General features: G+C 44.2%; 1 long non-coding RNA gene across 1 annotated transcript; it reads left to right on the top strand.

Annotated features, from left to right (window-relative positions):
* Positions 1-13,484: 13,484 nt before the first annotated feature.
* On the top strand, positions 13,485-14,851 carry LOC127306693 (uncharacterized). Its single transcript, XR_007854811.2, has 3 exons — positions 13,485-14,095; positions 14,365-14,524; positions 14,779-14,851. It is a non-coding gene; the product is annotated as an uncharacterized lncRNA (long non-coding RNA).
* Positions 14,852-15,082: the final 231 nt, after the last annotated feature.

Raw genomic sequence — 15,082 nt, 5'->3', positions numbered from 1 at the left:
CTTTTACGAGATGGGCTTAACAAATGCAGAATAAAACTAGCGATTACTAGTGATTACTTTGTTAATCCGGCCTGGCAACAACAACTTATTCTAAGCAAAGGTTCACCTAAGTGCACCAACAACTTATGCTAAGCAATACAAGCAAGTATGTGATAGCAAGATATATATAACTTCAAGCACGATGGCTATCACAAGGTAAAGTGCATAAGTAAAGAGCTCGGGTATAGAGATAACCAAGACACGCGGGAGACGATGATTTATCCCGAAGTTCACACTCTTGCGAGTGCTAATCTCCGTTGGAGAGGTGCGGTGGCTTAGTGCTCCCGAACGCCACAAGAGGCTCACCTTGAGGTGTGGTTGCTCGATGCACACCAACGCCACAAAGGCCTCACCCCAAGATGCGGTACTCACACCACACACCGAACGCCACGAAGGCGCCTCACCTAAATCTCCGGTGACCCTCGCCACAAAGGCCTAGATCACGGTTCCACTAAGGGATTTCCTTCGAGGCGGAAACCGGGCCTTACACAAAGATTGGGGCACACATCCACAACTTAATTGGAGGCTCCCAACAAACCGCCACAAAGGCCTAGAATCCGTCTAGGGTTCCAAGAACCCAAGAGTAACAACCTTCTTGCTTTCACCACCACGAATCACCTTGGAGAACTCAAACCGATGCACCAAATGCAATGGCAAGAACACCACAAAGATGCTCAAGTCCTTCTCTCTCAAATTCCAACAAAGCTACAAAAGCTATTGGGGGAATAAGAGAGGAAGAACAAAGGAATTCACAAAGAACACCAAGATCAAGATCTAGAGAGTTCCACTCACAAAGAGATGGATTTGATTGGTAGAAATGTAGATCTAGATCTCCTCTCTCTTTTCCCTCAAATGGGGGCAAGAATCATGTAGGGATTGAGAGATAGTGCAAGCTTCTCTAGTTCAACAATGTAGGAGAGAGAGAGTGAGAGAAGCAACAGCCCAAGGAGGAAGAAGGGGGGTATTTATACCCCCCAAGAAAATCGAGCCGTTGGGCAAAAAACAGGGCCGGATAATCCGGCCTAAGTAAGGGCCGGATTATCCGGGGGGCGGATTATCCGGCCTCAGGGACAAAACCTGGTCAAAATCCGGCCCCTATCCAGAGCTGCTTTTCTTCTGGTCCTTAGCCGATTTCGGGGGGCCCGGATATTTCCGAAATATCCGGCCCGGATAATCCGGCCCGGATATTTCTGAAAAATCCGGCCTGGCAAAACTGCAGAAACACCAAAACTAAAACGGGCATAACTTTAGCATCCGGACTCCGATTTTGATGATCTTGGGCTTGTTTTGAAGCTAGGAACAAGCTCTACAAGATCATGCAGGAAACCATCATAGTCCAACAAGGGAGGATAGAAACAAATGATGAAAGGTTTGACCTATCTAAAAAAGACATACCGGTAAAACCTCCAAACTCGAAAATGCAACAAGTTACCCGTGCAAAAACCATTCTTGATGAACTAGAGCTTGTCATGAGAATAAGCACAAGCTCTAAATCATCACATGGATAAGATCCAAATAACAACCAAGAAAGATGATGAATCAAACTCGAAAACGCAACAAGTGATCTATGCGAAATCCGTTTTCGATGAACTAGAGCTTGTCATGAGAATAAGCACAAGCTCTAAAACATCACATGGATAAGGTCCAAATAACAACCAAGAAATATGATGCAAGGATGCAAAGGTTTGAGCTCTCTCCGAACGATACGATCGAGTTACTCACTCGAGAGCCCTCTTGATAGTACGGCAACTAAACTATAAACCGGTCTCCAACTACACTATGAGACCGGTGAGAAAGAAACCCTATCAAGAGCAAACCTTATACTTGCGCATTCCACTTGAGCTCAATGACGACGATCTTGACCTCAACAAGATGGAACGCCTTTCTTGCTTGTGCTTGCTTGACGAAGTCTTGTGGATTGCTCCCCCATAATCCACCATGGAAGAGCTTCTTCTTCGGCGCATCTTCACATAACCATGAACACCATGTGAATTGCTCCCCCATAATCCACCATGGGAGAGCTTCTTCTTCGGCGCATCTTCACATATCCATGATCACCATATGGATGGCAAGACTCAAGCAAAGGATCTCTTCGAGATGGCTCATCTTGAACTTGCACTTCATTTCTCCATGGCAAGCTTCAAGCTTATGAACTCTTCGAGTTGGCTCATCTTGAACTTGCACTTCATTCTTCATTCTTCATCATATTGATGTCTTGAAGTAACTTGAGGGCTCACTTCATCTTCATCTTCAAGACATACTTGACACTTGATATCCTTCATCAATTTCTTCTTATTGCAACCTTGAAGCCAACAAATGGTTCAAGAATTGCCTATGGACAACTCCTACAAATATAACTCAATGCAAACATTAGTCCATAGGGATTGTCATTAATTACCAAAACCACACATGGGGGCTCCATGCACTTTCAATCTCCACCATTTTGGTAATTGATGACAATATCTTTGAGAGGGTTTATATAAGGAATTTAAGTAACAAATAAGTTGAATATATAGAGCAAACTCCCCCATAATATATGCATGTGTGAATGATCTTGACTTTCATTGCATATATTGGCATTCAAAGACTAGTGGAGTTTCCTCTAAATATTCAACTATGCAAAGCAACAAGATGCAATGCAATAAAGGCACATGCTTAAGCACAAAGCAAAGACATAACCAAATTCCCTTAAACCCTCCAAACTTCTCCCCCATTGGCACCAATTGCCGAAATGGGTGAAAAATTTAGAAGGCCAATATAGTGAGAGTTCCTCCATAGCGTGTGCATTTCTCATAATTTGAGTGGAATCAAATGCACATATCCAATGACGAATATTCGGAAGGAATCACACTATAGATAGGATCAAAGATTGCAAAAAGATAACAAAGTCAAGAAGCTTCAACAAATGAAGCAAGCAACCAAATGAACCACAAGGAAGATACCAAAAGAAAGATAGATATTATGATAAGATCAAGAAGATTGCTCTAAATAATATGAGGAAGCTCCCCAAGGTTTGTGCACAAAACTAGAGAATTTGCATTGGAGTATAAAGTGCACAAACATGGAATCATCACTCCCATAATATCATTCAATAACAAAAGATACCAAGTGAATCAAACTCTAATGATCGCCACAAGATAGTGTTCTAAATCAAATGAGGAAGCTCCCCAAGGTACATGCATAAAATAAAATGTTGCATTTGAATACAATATGCATAACATGGAATCCTCACTCCCTCATTTAAAACACAAACATTTGTAATAGATCATAGATAGAAAAGTAAGCTAAACACTTGGAACAAATAAATAGTTGAGCAACAAGTAAGAGGCACCATAATAAAAAGGCTCAACCAAGAAAATATGTGAAAGGCATGACAAAGCATATTATAAGACTATTATATGGATGAGCAAAAGGCATCATCATAGTCTTCAATGAATTATATTGCTTAGCATGACCAATCAACACGCAATAAATAAATAAGATATCAAAAGGAGATGTATCATCTCTTATGTGTATAAGTTTCTCTAAGTGGGAAATATCACAAAGATATTTATGCACAAAGAAACATGCACACATAAAATAGATACGCAAGAAAAATAGTATGATATCCAAGACGAAGTCATGCAATATACCAATAAGAATTTTTGCTTAATAGCATGGCCAAAGGCTCAATTTTATCTTATTGTACATTCATGAACTTCAACCACAAACAACTAAAATACATCACAAATATCAACAAGGGATAGAAGATAGTTGGGATGCATTTGAGAAAGGCAACAAGTATCACAAACGGGGATACCAAAAGAAGTAACTAAATTTGCACTTTCATCTATATTGCACATGTGAGAGCCTTGAGGAATTGATATGCAACAAAATTGCTAGATAGGCATAGTTGGGATGGATGAATCATGAGCATGATTTAAAATACTTCCCAACAAATGCACTCATCTCAAATTACTCACATTCACAATAAAGAGGTTTCATTAAGACTTTTGCAAGAAGCACAACATTTGCAAATCAAGAGATTCATGCCAAGATGCAACCATAAGGTTGGATACAAGAAAAGTATGCATGAGAAGATACTTGTTACCAAGATAGCATTGGTGTGGATGTAGTACATATGTGTTCGTTGACCATCCTAGCTTGCCTCAAGTTACCATTGATTCACCACTTCTTTCCAAGAGTGAGACAAGCATTCAATGCATATCCATTGTACCTAACACAAAGGTAAGTACAAAATGGTCCCCAAACTAATTGGGACCGAAGTAGTTAGACACACTACAACATATAGGACAAACTCCACAATTCTATGTGCATATAGATATGAAATTGACTTTCATGCACATCTTAGCCAAATTAGGATTTGATGGAGTTTACCCTATATATTGGATCAAAGAAAGTGACACATGCCATAAGATATACATATATTAAATATGCATGCACAAAACTTTCAAGAACCAAAGGAAGATACAATTTGGACAAATCACCAAATAAACCAAGAGACAATGGTTGTCCAAATTATATCAAAGAATCAAATCAACACAAGATTGACTCCAAAGACTTGTCTCATTATAAGAAGCTAATTAAACCTAAACACAAAGGAATGAGATAACCAACTCCCAAGAGAGCAAGGTTCCAACAAATAAACCAAACCCTCGGAACTTTTTATGATGGCACAAAGTACCAAAAAGAAAATTTTATGTCTCCCAAAACCAAATTTTTGATAAAGATCAAGAGATGTTAAGCATTCTAACAAATATAGGAGAGCTCCCCCAAGATTAGTGCATTATCTAGGATTTTGCATATGAATACAAAATGCACAAAACTAGGATTATCACGCTACCTATATCTACAAAAATGCTAAGAAAGTTTGAATAGACAAATTAGATTCATACGATGCAAGGAAGACACATGGGAGTCAAAGCACAACAAATTCATGGCAATAAATAAGGCAATTTAAACACAAGAGCCAATGTAGATATGATCAATAAATATTTACCTCATAATTGATTACCAATTGTCCTAGGACAAGAGGTATTAGGAAATATTTCCCGGTGGTAGTTTGTAAGTATACATAAGATCATATTTACAACGAACAAATCATATGGTAAAAGATAAGAGTTAACCATCATGCAAAGATAGTTTCTTGATAGCTTCATTTAGTCATACCAACATGCAAGGCAATTAATAGTATTCATACCAACATGCAAAGCAATTAATAGTATTCATACCAACATGCAAAGCAATTAATAGTATGACTTGAAGCACATGGTTTTCCAAAAATGTATTGAGGGACACGTTGCGAAAAACCATGCCAAGAAAAACTTTCACAAATAAGATCCACAAAGATATTAGCAATAAAGCCATTTAAGCAAATTGGAGCTTGTTTGAGCAAACATGCCACATAGGAGAGAGATAATTTACGGTATCAATTCTATGTGACACAACCTCAAATGTTCACATTTTCTAGGCTTGTAATATGCACAAAGCTTATTACTCCCCCATAATGTGATAAGGAATTTATTTTCACAAGAGGCAAATAAGATCCAAGTAGAGATATTAATGGACATTAGAATTTGAATTTCTCATGAAGATGACATACCACATAGCGACTAGATAATCTCGCAATATCAATTCTAAGTGATATTCCTCATGTACACATATTGTTTAGGATCATGAAATTCCCAAAGGAATATCACTCCCCCAAAATGGGATTGTCCATTAATCGCTCATAAGAGCCATATAAGATACAACAAGATGCAAATAGGCTCCAACACAAACACAAATACATGGTATGCAACCCAACATGCATAGACTTGATTTCTCAAGCAAAATTATTAGGAAGCACAACATATACAAACACATGTTAGGAACAAAACTAACACATGCAAAGGGGCGAGTAACTTTCAATATAAATGAGTTGAGAACATGTTACCGCAAGGAGGAACATTGGATATATGATAGTAGCAAGATAATCAAAAGACTTGGCTTGATATAATATAAAAGATGAAGATCCCTTAATTCTTCATGATGTAGCCAAGTCTCCAATGCCCTCCAACAAGCACCTATTGATCAAGTTTTGGATTGTTGGTCCCCAACTAAGTTGGGTCCTAAGAGATTAGTCACAATAGGCTTGGCAACCCAAATGGTTCTTTTCTTGACACCACTTTGAGCACCAACATATTTGGCAAACACATTGCCACCCTCATCCTTACGAAGAGAATAAACATCATCAATGGAGATAGAGTTGGATGAGGTACCAATAGTGCAAGAAGAGGAGATGTGGCCCTTCTCACGGCATATGTAGCAAGTTCTTTTCTTCTCCTTCTTCTCACTAGATTTCTCCACAATGGGAGCATTGGCTTGATTCTTCTTGGGAAGTTGCATTTCTTAAACTTGAGGTTGAGTATGAGTTTGAGCTTGAGGCCGCTTCCCTTTTTGCTTCTTCTTCAAAGGGCAAGATCTAACATGATGACCTTCAATTTTGCACTTGAAGCAAACAATCTTGGCCGGGTCTTTGACTTGTACTTGGCCCTTCTTCTTATTGTTGTTCTTGGACTTTTTCTTGTTGTTGGAGATGAATCCAAGTCCACTCTTGTCATTGGGGGATTGTTGCACACTCAACATCTTGTCAAGTTTGCATTTCCCTTCATGACTCTTTACCAAGTCGTTCTTCAAAGAAGAGACTTGGGCCTTGAGCTCTTTGATTTCCTCTACATGGTTAGTAACAACACAAGTACTAGAGGAAGTAGAACCTTCATTGTTAGAGCAACAAGACAAGGAAGATAATTCATCACAAGATTTAGCAATATTATGAGTGGATGAATTACTAGAACTAGCACATGGCAATATAACATTTTGAGTAGTAGTGCTAGTATCCACATGACGCTCATAAGGTGTTGCCTTAGATATTATAGCCTCATGAGCTAACTTTAGCCTATCATGAGAGGCTAGAAGATCCTCATAGGAGCTAGAAAGCTTTTCATGATTTTCTTCCAATTTCCCATAATTGCTAGTTAGCAATTTAAGTTGAGCCCTTAGCTCAACATTCTCCTTCAAGATAGATGCTTCACAAGAAGTAGAGTTAGTAGCACAAGGATCATTATTAATAGAAATGGGAGAAGGCAAGTTGACATGCTCTTTTATATAAGAAGCTTTAAGTTGCTCATGCGACTCGGTGAGTTTGGTGAGCGCACTCTCAATAACCCTTGAGCCCTTTTTGAGTTGCTCAAAATCCTCAAGGAGTTTAGCATTAACAAACACAAGCTTATCATTTTTTAGCTTTAGTTCATTTGCCACCTCAAGAGCTTTATCATGGGTTTCCTTTTCTCTAGACAATTCTAGAGCAAAGGTTTCCTCAAGAGCTTCCTTGGTGGTTTGTTCTTCTTCAAGTTCATCCTTTAGAGATGCCACATCATTGGCGTACTCACGTTCAAGAGCACCCATTTTATCAATGGTGTTCTCATGCATCCAAATAAGTTTTTGGCTCTCAATAGCGGTAGTCAAGATTTCAAAGAAGTGAGTGCTAGCAATTTTATCTTTGCAAAGAACCTTGAATACACTCTTACCCTTATCGTGTAGAGAGACAACCCAATCCTCTTCTTCATATTCATCCTCATCCTTATCACCACGAGACATATTAGGTTCCATGGTAGGAGGTACCGTGGAACCCTTGGCCATAAGGCATACATGAGAACCGTGAGATAAAGATGAGGAGTTACTTGAGGCTCCTTTCAAGATCTTGTCTTGACCAATAGAATCTTTGGTTTCCTCTACATTGTTAGACACACAACAACTAGAGGAAATAGAAGCATTTTTATCATGGCCACAAGATAAAGCAAGCATATCATCATTAGATTTGTTCAAGCAACTTACACATGATATGCAAGGACTATCAACACAAGCATGTAAATCATTTCTAGTGCTAGATGTGTTTAAGTCCGTAGATGAAGCATTGCAATGAGATAGAGATGAAGAATCATCAATAGTAAGCTCAACATCAACATTGCAATTTTCATCACCACTCACCATATCATTACCTTGTGTCTTGACACACTTTGGTGAAGTGGATGAAGATGAGAACTCATCACGGCCGGAAGTGGAAGCAATACAATCATCCTCAATAATATTGGACACATCATATTTGTCTTGAAGCTTTGTCCATAATTCATGAGAGCTCCCAAAAGGCATGATTGACGAAGTAACTACATTGCTCACAACAATGGAAAACACATGAGAAGCAAGAGCATCGAGGCAAGAGTTCGTCTCCTCCTCAAGAGATAAATTTTGAGGATCCTTAGGAGAAGAGAAACCCATGCCAAGATATCGCTCCATGTCCGGGGACATTCCCCGTAAGATTTTAAGCACATAAATTTTCCATAGATCATAATTTGTGCCATCAAATATAAACAAGTTATTGTGCGCTAATCCCCTAACCGACATCTTTACTCTCAAGGCGGTGAAGCCTAAGAATGAGAGACCTTGCTCTGATACCAATTGAAAGGATACGGATGTCGCCTAGAGGGGGGTGAATAGGCGGTTTAAAACTTTTACGAGATGGGCTTAACAAATGCGGAATAAAACTAGCGATTACTAGCGATTACTTTGATAATCCGGCCTGGCAACAACAACTTATTCTAAGCAAAGGTTCACCTAAGTGCACCAACAACTTATGTTAAGCAATACAAGCAAGTATGTGATAGCAAGATATATATAACTTCAAGCACGATGGCTATCACAAGGTAAAGTGCATAAGTAAAGAGCTCGGGTATAGAGATAACCGAGGCACGCGGGAGACGATGATTTATCCCGAAGTTCACACTCTTGCGAGTGCTAATCTCCGTTGGAGAGGTGCGGTGGCTTAGTGCTCCCGAACGCCACAAGAGGCTCACCTTGAGGTGTGGTTGCTCGATGCACACCAACGCCACAAAGGCCTCACACCAAGATGCGGTACTCACACCACACACCGAACGCCACGAAGGCGCCTCACCTAAATCTCCGGTGACCCTCGCCACAAAGGCCTAGGTCACGGTTCCACTAAGGGATTTCCTTCGAGGCGGAAACCGGGCCTTACACAAAGATTGGGGCACACATCCACAACTTAATTGGAGGCTCCCAACAAACCGCCACAAAGGCCTAGAATCCGTCTAGGGTTCCAAGAACCCAAGAGTAACAACCTTCTTGCTTTCACCACCACGAATCACCGTGGAGAACTCAAACCGATGCACCAAATGCAATGGCAAGAACACCACAAAGATGCTCAAGTCCTTCTCTCTCAAATTCCAACAAAGCTACAAAAGCTATTGGGGGAATAAGAGAGGAAGAACAAAGGAATTCACAAAGAACACCAAGATCAAGATCTAGAGAGTTCCACTCACAAAGAGATGGATTTGATTGGTAGAAATGTAGATCTAGATCTCCTCTCTCTTTTCCCTCAAATGGGGGCAAGAATCATGGAGGGATTGAGAGATGGAGCAAGCTTCTCTAGTTCAACAATGGAGGAGAGAGAGAGTGAGAGAAACTCCAGCCCAAGGAGGAAGAAGGGGGGTATTTATACCCCCCAAGAAAATCGAGCCGTTGGGCAAAAACCAGGGCCGGATAATCCGGCCTAAGTAAGGGCCGGATTATCCGGGGGGCGGATTATCCGGCCTCAGGGACAAAACCTGGTCAAAATCCGGCCCCTATCCAGAGCTGCTTTTCTTCTGGTCCTTAGCCGATTTCGGGGGGCCCGGATATTTCCGAAATATCCGGCCCGGATAATCCGGCCCGGATATTTCTGAAAAATCCGGCCTGGCAAAACTGCAGAAACACCAAAACTAAAACGGGCATAACTTTAGCATCCGGACTCCGATTTTGATGATCTTGGGCTTGTTTTGAAGCTAGGAACAAGCTCTACAAGATCATGCAGGAAACCATCATAGTCCAACAAGGGAGGATAGAAACAAATGATGAAAGGTTTGACCTATCTAAAAAAGACATACCGGTAAAACCTCCAAACTCGAAAATGCAACAAGTTACCCGTGCAAAAACCATTCTTGATGAACTAGAGCTTGTCATGAGAATAAGCACAAGCTCTAAATCATCACATGGATAAGATCCAAATAACAACCAAGAAAGATGATGAATCAAACTCGAAAACGCAACAAGTGATCTATGCGAAATCCGTTTTCGATGAACTAGAGCTTGTCATGAGAATAAGCACAAGCTCTAAAACATCACATGGATAAGGTCCAAATAACAACCAAGAAATATGATGCAAGGATGCAAAGGTTTGAGCTCTCTCCGAACGATACGATCGAGTTACTCACTCGAGAGCCCTCTTGATAGTACGGCAACTAAACTATAAACCGGTCTCCAACTACACTATGAGACCGGTGAGAAAGAAACCCTATCAAGAGCAAACCTTATACTTGCGCATTCCACTTGAGCTCAATGACGACGATCTTGACCTCAACAAGATGGAACGCCTTTCTTGCTTGTGCTTGCTTGACGAAGTCTTGTGGATTGCTCCCCCATAATCCACCATGGAAGAGCTTCTTCTTCGGCGCATCTTCACATAACCATGAACACCATGTGGATTGCTCCCCCATAATCCACCATGGGAGAGCTTCTTCTTCGGCGCATCTTCACATATCCATGATCACCATATGGATGGCAAGACTCAAGCAAAGGATCTCTTCGAGATGGCTCATCTTGAACTTGCACTTCATTTCTCCATGGCAAGCTTCAAGCTTATGAACTCTTCGAGTTGGCTCATCTTGAACTTGCACTTCATTCTTCATTCTTCATCATATTGATGTCTTGAAGTAACTTGAGGGCTCACTTCATCTTCATCTTCAAGACATACTTGACACTTGATATCCTTCATCAATTTCTTCTTATTGCAACCTTGAAGCCAACAAATGGTTCAAGAATTGCCTATGGACAACTCCTACAAATATAACTCAATGCAAACATTAGTCCATAGGGATTGTCATTAATTACCAAAACCACACATGGGGGCTCCATGCACTTTCATTCTCGCGGCTCGCCTTTTTCTTCGCTTTCATCGCCGCCTTCTCCTCCTCCTTCTGCGCGTGGAAGGCCTCCGTGGCGGCGACGTCCTCGGGGAAGCGGCGCGCCCATTCGAGGCGCAGCGCCTCGTCGCGCTCGGCGATGAGGAGGCGCTGCTCCAGCTCCCGATGTCAGCGCTGCTGTTCACGCGTGATCATCGGCGGCGGCGGCGCCAACATCTCCGCTTGCTCCCGCGTGAAGACGTCGTGGAAGTTTTGTCCGCCGGGAGCGGCCGAGCCGCCAGGCGATGGCGTCGTACGCCCGCGCCGCTTCGTGCTCAGTGTCGAACGTGCCGAGGCGGATCCGCTCCTCGCCGGAGCGGATTTCCGCGTCGTACCGGCCGCTCGGCCGCGCCCGGACACCGTGGTAGCCGGAGGAGGGGCGGCGGCGCGGAGGCATCTCGCGGAGGCGGAGCGGCCGGAGGTGGAGCGGCGTGGGAGGGAGAGAGTCTAGGAGGGAGACAGACGCGTGAAGGAAGTGGCAGTTGGACGCGTTCGCGCGTGGCGTGTTTATAGCGCGCGCGGCAGCGCACGCGGCAAGTTTCCCGCGCGGGATAGCGCGAAAGCGCGCGGGCGGCAAAATTTTTTGCGCGGGCGCCTTTTTCCCGCCTCCGCTGGAGCAGCGCGGCAGCGCCCGCGCGCGGCAAACCCACGGTTTTTTTTTTTTGCCGCGCGGGGCTTTTAGCGTGTCTATTGGAGATGCTCTTAGCCAAGATTCGCTAGCTGGGTATGTAGCGCTGGTGTCCATTTCGGCAAACGGAATTAGCTAGTTGCACCCAGGACCCAGCGGTTGCAGTCAGAAGAGGGACACCGGTGGACCAAATCGGCCGGCCTGTTGTATTCCAGTAGCCAGTAGGGCACTGTACGTATGTAGGCGCATATTTTCGTCGTCACGCACGTCGCGATGTTTTTTTTTTTTTGAACAGGGGAACGGCCCCGAAGGACCGACAGCTTCAACTATATTCAATAGTGGAGGTACAAATTACATGTAGGGCCATACAGAAAATAAGAAATACGCACAAACCCTTACATTTAGCACAAAGGACCTTAGATGAAACAACAAAAAAGCGATCAAGTCCCGCTCCAACTCCACCGTCATTGGGCTCGAGGCAGTCAACCTCAACGTCGCCGGGGACGAAGCCACTTGGGACGAGGAGGCGGGAGCGAACTGCACCGAAGCCAAAGGGCCTCCGAAGTGGCATAACAGCCTGGAGGTTGATGAAGACCTTCGTACGCCGGCCGGAGATCACCGTCACCGACGCAGTAGGCTGGAGGGGTCGCCTTTCGACCATAAGCGACGACAGCGAAGAAGACGCCGTCGTAATGAACCTCCAAAGAGAAGCAGCACTGCTCCCCTGTGGCAGAATCGACCACCAGCAGCCAGAGGCATCAAGGGTATCACTTCCCTCGCCTCCACGACGAGCAAAAGCGAGCGCACCGGATCCCCGACCACCGCCGCCAAACCTGCCAAAACGGACCTTATTTACGGAGATGCCGGAAAGGATCACCTTCCCCGCCTCCGGCTCCGACCGATGGAGCTCGACAGGAAGAGGATGAGCCGCCGGGGCGCACCAGATCTGGCCCAGGAGACCTGGAGCTCTACTCCAACACAGCACAAGGCCGAAAAGCACAAAAACTGGGGGAAAACCTACAGCTAATATGCACGAGGGCTTCCGGCGCCTCTCCTCTGCCATCTCCGGCCGGACGCGCCGTCGGGGAGGCTCGGGATCAGCCCGGCCACTCACGGGAGACTCTCAAGGGGAGAAAGAAAGAAGACCCGGGAGATCGAGCCCTCCGATCCCCATGGGCCACGGGCATGGGCGCCAGCTTGGCAGCTTGATCCATTGCCCACCGCGAAAGAAATATCAGCAGGAGCGCGACGCGACGTGCAGTACGACCGACCCCCCTCCAGCCGTCTCCCATTGTCCCACCCCGACCGAAGTGTGAGGAAAAAAATAAATTTTTTTTTTAAACCATAAACATGTGTAGATGTTCAGCCAAATAATAACCTATATAAAAGCCGCACCACTTTGCTGAAACGAGAGCAGTTTGGGCACTATTTTCTCCACGTTTCTCTCCAATCAAGTTCACCCACGTACGCCTTTTTTGCTGTAGCCGCGCGAGCGATTCCTTGATTAGTTTCCTTTTCGCCGGTGGATCCGCTATTTACGGGCCGGTTTCCTTCTTTTCCCTTCCTTCCATTTACCTGCAATTTCCGGTGTTCCCGGTCTTCACCGATCGTGCATGCTTTTAGGCTTTTACAAGCATTATCTGATTGACACGTACCTTTTTTACGTGTCCATCTAGATTTCTCCCCGTATGTCTTATCTCCTTTCCTACGTTCTCTATTTCCATATCTCCACGCCTCCTTGCACATGCCGATTTGCCCCGTCTTCCACCTCATGGCCAACTGCGTACACCGACCAACCCCAAATCCCCAACCAAATCGCCTTTGTCCCTTGCCCCACGGCTGGCGGCGGCTCCGAAGGCCACCAGCCCACCGCCGGCTGCCCCGCCAACCAAGTCGCTTTTGCCCCTTGCCCCACAGCTGCCGGCGGCTCCGAAGGCCACCAGCCCGCCGCTGGGTGCCCCAGCGGCAAGTCGTGATGCAGAGGAACCCTGCCTTCTCCACCACCTCAGGCATGGCGATCGTGCGGGACATCGCACAGAACTGAGGAGGCTTGGCAAAGGAGCTTACACAGGCCATCGAGGGAGCCCGAGACCGGCGGCGGAGATGCAGCTGTGGCTGGCTCGGCCGCCCGAGACCGGCGGCGGAGATGCAGCTGTGGCTGGCCCAGGCGTGCCAATTCACCTATGAAGTGGTTCTGTTTATCAACATCCCACCCTAGCTTCATTTTCCTGTTGTCATGTCGTCGCCTTGCAGGTGTGTACCTGGTAACCTGGGCAGGAGCCCCACTTTGCACTGATTTGCAGTCTTCCATTCTGCATCAGATTCATTGAACTGGAGTTATAAATTTGTTGTGCTACTTTGAAGATGCAAGACAGTAAGTAGTGGTTCTGCTTGCAACACATTCCATTTTTTTCAGTTTGTTCTTCACTTTAACCATTCCCCATCTGCACGTCTCATGAACATTATGTATATGTAGGGCAAGGTTTTTCTTCATCCCATGCATTGTCCATACTTCACATGTTTGCCTTTTATACTTCTTATTGCATTGGTTTTCTTTGTTTGTATAGTTGTATGTAGGTTTTAGAGGTCAATACTTGGATGATTGTTACCAGAGGGGTTAAACAGGCATTGTTCTTTTGTCAGGTAATAGTTGCTGCTTGGCATTGGACTTTTGGCACTCCCTTGCACTGAGCGCGGCAATGCTCGGCTCTCCATGTGTGATCACTCCTGCTCGGAGCATTGCACCGTCGACTACTCTCCGTGCTTGGCAGACTTCACAACATTTCTTCCGTTCATGATGCAAGTAAATGTCGACATGATTAGCCGGTAGCTAGCTGTCCACTAATGTTGCTTCCCGATCTTTGTAGGAAAAATATATTGATATGGATTTAAATGGTCCTCTTAGATATGGGCTTAGATGTTCTCTTACATGTGGATTTAGGTGGTCACAGCATCATGAAGGTTCATCAAGTGAAAAGTATTGTATCAGGCAGTTCTGAACGTCACTGGTTTCCAAAACATGCCATGGTAAGATATCCATTACAATGTTTTATGCAGTGAAACTACCATCGTCACTCGGGTGAGCACCCATCCAGTTCATTGTCATGATGATTGACCGGTCCCCCCCCCCCCCCCCCGCCATAAGAGACGAGCTAATCGCTGTCAGGTTTAGGATGTAATGGTACTAATGAGATTAGTATGATTGCATGCTTAATTTCAAAAATAAAGAAGAAGCCCTGTTTGACGGGCAAGCGACGGTTTCAAAAATAAAATGACACTAGCGCCGCTGAAGTAAACAAGCACATGAGATTTCCATGTGGTCCAACATTATCAAAGAAAAAGGTAAATATCACTATTACCC

Source organism: Lolium perenne, chromosome 6 (assembly GCF_019359855.2).
Source record: "Lolium perenne isolate Kyuss_39 chromosome 6, Kyuss_2.0, whole genome shotgun sequence".
NCBI classification, from domain to species: Eukaryota; Viridiplantae; Streptophyta; class Magnoliopsida; order Poales; family Poaceae; genus Lolium; species Lolium perenne.
The sequence above is the reverse complement of the archived record's forward strand: the minus strand, read 5'-3'. Positions and strand labels throughout refer to the sequence as shown.